Genomic DNA, 5,388 nt, shown 5'->3' with positions numbered 1-5,388 from the left:
TGCATTGTCATTCTGTGAATCTTCCTTTCTTTGCTGGCTCGCACAAGTGGCTTGCACCTACTTTCTCTCTAAGGAATGCTGGTTTTCAAATGAATTAATCCTTATGGATAGGTAGCTGGCAATAACAATTAAGCTTCAATTTTAGTAATATTATGTCTTCTTACGTCTAGCTGAATTTCATCTAGGTTAAGAAGCTTGTCTTCTTACCTAAAACCATACCAATAAACTGCTGTCATTTTGAAACTTAGGCGTTTTTTAATGATTTAACTCTTTTAAATCATTACATAGAATATTTACAGAGCATGATGAAGTTCTACAGAGGTTTTTGGGGGTTTTTTGTAAATAGTTTTCTACATTTTATTTCTTTCTAAAGTGTAGAGGCCTGGAAGCCTACTCCCATATTTTATTAAAAAAAAAAGAAAATATTTCTGACCAACTGTGTCATTCCTTGATTAATTACTGCACATGTCCCTGTAAGTGCACTCAAGTTCACTGCTAGCTTCTTAAAGGTATGTGATATTTCACTCAGCTGAAATAATGCTGCTTCTACGGGTCAGTATCATAACCACAACAAAAAAAAATTAGAAAAAACACTGAGAACTGTACAAAAAACCCCATAAAATGTAATAAAATGAAAAAAAAAAAAATTGGACCATTCATATTTTTAAAAATGCTAATACAGTCCGTCTCAGCTTCGTAATTCCCCCTAAGATTCTTCCTCCTCCCATTGTTAGGATTCAGAACTGACACTGCTTTGTTCCTCCTGCTGTTTCTCCTTTCCAGTTCATACCAATCCGCAAAGACAAACCTGTCTCCGCCAAAGCACTTTTTCCAGCAGTCAATTTGATCGTCATGCTCCCCTGCTGCCTTTCGATCCTCCCGGGGCGTCCCCCCTTCCACTGCTTCGTGTTCACGTTTCCCATTGCCGGGCTTGCCACGTACAAATAACTGTTTATGGCTTCCTCCTTCCGCACGGCACGTTGTGCCTCCTCCCTGTGCTCCGTCGGTGAGGAGCCCTGCCCCACGTCTCCTCCATCCCTCTTCTTTTTCCACGACAGTCTTTACACACCGAAGACCTGGCTTTAGCTCATTCCGAAAGTCCAAATTATTTCTGGAGCTGCCACAATCTTTTTAAAAATAAAAAATAAAAATGCTCATGAACAGGAATAGTTCTGATTAAAATGTTTCCTAAACCACCGGTAAATCTGCCAGATCTCTCTCCTTTCTCTGCTCATGTGCCTGTCTCTGGAGATTTGAGAAAATTAAGACAAACCCATGACACTTTTGCTGCAGGTAACAGCTCCTGGTTTGTCGATGGGCGAGTCGGGACTTCTTTCAAAGGCTTGCAGGTCTGTGTCCACAACTGCTGCATGTGAAAGAGCATCCGCTTCTCACTGTACAATCTCTGTAACGCTCCTTCTCAATTCAGTCTTTTATCTTCCTCTGTGAAATCGGACAATTTGTCTCTCAGGATTTAATGTACATTGCTTTTATTTTTCTTTCTCCAGCAAACGTGCAAGACTGTAGAGTCTGAGTGCAGGCAGTCTTAGGTGGGCCAATGTCTCTCAGCTATGGCCCCTGCAAGCGTGAAGAGAAGAAAAGGAGGAAACGAGGCTGTAGGTGTGTAGACCTTCAACTAAAGATGGGAGAGCTAGGGAAGAGGTTGCGTTTTACTGCAAGAGGGGGAATTCCACACTCAAAAAAAAAAGGAATAAACATAAACTTTTTCAGCCGTTACTAAGTTCTGCTGTTTTATGGAGAGAGCATCAGTGAGGATTTGCTGTGAAGACGCAGAAGTTGCTGCCGTTGCACCAAGGGCTGGTATGCCTTGTACCCGAGTGGAACGTGAGCTGCAAAGTCAACCCTGAATTATCACAGGCAGCTGCCTGCTCAGTTTTTCCACCTTCTCGTTCTCAGAAATTTCTTTTTACACAAAGGCACCGCTCCCCCAGCCACGTACACACCCTATAGATGACTCAAGCTGTTTATCCTATGGGCTGGGAAGGGACACGAGAGACAGAGAGACTTGTTTTCATTTCTATTTTTAAATGCTATGGAAACACTGAAATTATGATAACGAAGACTACAAATAATTAAAAGAAACTGTTCTGTGAAGTGCACATCTGTACACGCATATACTTTTTTTTTTGAGTACTTGGCGTTTTTTATCAGAACAATCCGATTTTGAAAGAGGTGAAAGGTTACATATAACAAAGTTTGTTACAGAGTCACCATGAGAAATAACGAGCGCATATCGTGAGCACATATTCTGCTGTTCGTACTTGCCGTTGCTAAGATAACAGAAACAAAACACCAGTTTAGGGTGTTTGCAGCTTCCGAGGATGTGGTTTATGCATTGCTTGTGATAGTCTGATGACTGAAGATGGCTTCCTTCCAATCATTTTTGAATTGTTTCCAGATCTTAGAAACCCTTTTGTTGTGAATACTTGTAAGCATGTAAGTGATGACAATGAAGTTTATTTTCCCAAAGCACAGAAAACATCCTGGATGATTCAAAATATATTCTTTGTTTATTTCTCTACCTGCACCTATTCACAGGGTATGGGAGTGTAAGTTCTGACTAATCAGACAGAGGGGAAGGCACTGTTTGAGCAGGGAAGGGAGGATAAACAAGCTTGAAAATAGAACATATCGAAACAATCACTGTAATTCTTAAATAAATTATTTGTCTTGAGACGGCATCTAAAATTCAACACCCATTATACTAGCTGCTGAGCTCAGACATAAGAAAAGGACAGCCTCTGTTCCACTATATATCCTTTGCTCTCTGTTCTCCCCCATGACAGCCAACAAGACAAGCGAAAATGCTATGACCCTTGTAAGCGATTTCTTTGCTCCGCACGTCATGTTTTAGCTTGCCTTAAGTTCTGCCGCCGTAACGCGTACATGTCCACGTGGGTGGATCTGCAGAAGTTAGTATTTTGGGGGTCCTGTGGCAACCACCCAACACTGCTTGGCATTCCACTCACTCGACCTCTCTCGCTCTGAACTTCTGATGACAGGATCAGTCCTTTGCAATTAGATACTGAGTCACTGACAAGGAAGCATTACGACACCACGCTGCAGCAACACACATTGTGTGCCTCTCCGGTGCAGCGGTTGGACAACCTTGCTCTCTAGGGAGAGCTGAGTATTAAGAAAGTGCTTGCAAGGGAACAGCACAATAAAGACATTTTTTCACAGCTGAAAGTAGGGGAAGTAGCACTGCAGCTGCAACGACAAATCAGAAGGATGAATCTGAGAATTTCCTATGAGAAAGTTAAAAAAAACCAGACAAAACAAGCCACATAACTTTTGTTACATATGTTTGGGGAGCTTTGACTCAAGCTGTTCACCAGGTACCACCATGGAACAATGATAAATTACAACACTATATGTTCCTAGCATTAGAGGGACTCCAGGATCCATGAGAAACTGGGTAAGAGACAGGAAGAGACACTTTAAAATACAAGAGGCTGGCCTGATGCTTAAAATACACTGAAGTAGAGCTGTTCTGATGAGCCTGCAGTCAGCTCTCAGCCTTACAGCCTTTACGCAGTAAAAGCACCCATCTTTTGTTTCACTCCCTCCGCTTGTGTTGTAAGAAACTGGCATTACCTCCTATGATAAATGCCCTATGTAATGTACATTTGGATCTTGCCATTCTGGATGGATGTAGGCAAATAAATTCTGTGTTCCTCCACCCTGAATGCTAGCTGCCCAGTCAGAAACACCGTTGTTGTCAGTGGGAAAGCAATTCATTCTGCTTCAGCTAGGCACTGTAATTCCCTCAGCTCCCTTTCCCAGCTTTCAGCTGTGAAACCTCTCTGCCAGCATTCACTGCACCAGATAGAAGGAGAAAATTTTATCATAAAAGCATCTTTGAACACAGCACAAACCAGGAGTACTGTATTTTGCAAGGTATGTTCAAAGCATTTCAATCTAACATTTCATGAAAGACATCCTAGAAAATGCAAACCTAAAAATACAGGCTTAGAATCAATCGTAAAGGTTTTTAATAATTTTCCAGTATAAAATTTACTGCACTGACACGTGAGGACATACTATGCAAGGTATGTTGCTGTTAACCCTGGTGTGCTGAATGGCAATTGCAAACTCCATTTACTCCATTAAGAACTTCTGTAGGGAATACAAAATGGAGTGGAAGGAGTGGCTCTAATGTTAAAAACTAGAGCTTCCTTAATTCTTATTCCAGTATCGCTATTTGAGCTCTTCCGGTCATGCAGAACAGCAGCAAGATCATTTGGATGAATAGTGACAATGTGTTTTGCTTTTGTCCCCTTTTAGACTTCCTAAAAATGTGCAGTCTCTGTTCTTGGCAATATGGTTCAGCAACATGTCCTCCAACATTAAGACTTCCTGTGGAGATACAAATTTATTTACTAATCTGGCCACCATATTGTATTTAGTGCTTGCCAACTCCACTACCGTGATAAGCAAAAGAATAGCACACACCGCCAAAGCCTCAAGACTAAGGAAAAGGATTAGCTTCCGTTACAGGCACCTACTATCTACTCCTACTTAAGGGAAACAAAGAGAAAAGGAGGTAAGAAAATTATGTTTTAGCATCTCTAGCACGACCTGCTACTGAGGAAAGGCTATGAAGACACCATGCTGAACTCAAGTGGAAAAAAATGATACCATGGAAACAGAACAAAAATAGTAATTTGCTGTTATATCTCTATCCTAGACCAGGAAGCCCTTAACCTGCAAATCAGCAGATGCTCAGCATATACTGGTGAAGTATCATCACATTTTTGCTTATTACTTTTTTCCTTACGCATCAGTTTCCAGTCATTTTCAGAAACAAAATCCCGCATTGGCTGGATATCTGGCAGGACCAAATACACCTATTATGATGTCTTCAGATTCTGCTTAAGGAGTGCTGGTGGTATACACACATTTAAATGTTTGGCAAATCTGAAGGTAAAGAAGAAGAAAATAGGAGATAGTTAGCACAGTCTAAGCAATCTCTAAAGGAGGATGGCTGAATGGTGGAGAAGCTGAGAGAAGGCTCTGAAACAAAGGGACCTACAGGCTGAGACAGCAGAGAAGAGCCCTCCCCGGGAACCACAGGGTGCAGATACCCAAAATGACCCCCGAGACTGTGGAATTCGAGTTACTGCAGCTTGAGCGCAAACTGACGGCACTGCAGTAACACGCGATTTACCTGTGTTCCCCTTCAGGGTGCGATGGCACTGAAGGTTGAACGCAGCAGGATGAGCCAAGAGCTGGCACCCCCTAATCCCATCCCTGCCACTCACTTGTTGCGGACCATGAGAAATTACTGAACTGCCTTTTATTTCTTCACCTATGGATCTGCAAAAAATGTATTTGCCTCAGTTTCTGCGGGTATTACGCGCATTA

The sequence above is a fragment of the Pygoscelis adeliae genome, unplaced genomic scaffold (genome assembly GCF_000699105.1).
Source record: "Pygoscelis adeliae isolate BGI_AS28 unplaced genomic scaffold, ASM69910v1 Scaffold1, whole genome shotgun sequence".
In the NCBI taxonomy this organism is placed as follows: domain Eukaryota; kingdom Metazoa; phylum Chordata; class Aves; order Sphenisciformes; family Spheniscidae; genus Pygoscelis; species Pygoscelis adeliae.
This window is presented reverse-complemented; position numbering follows the sequence as displayed.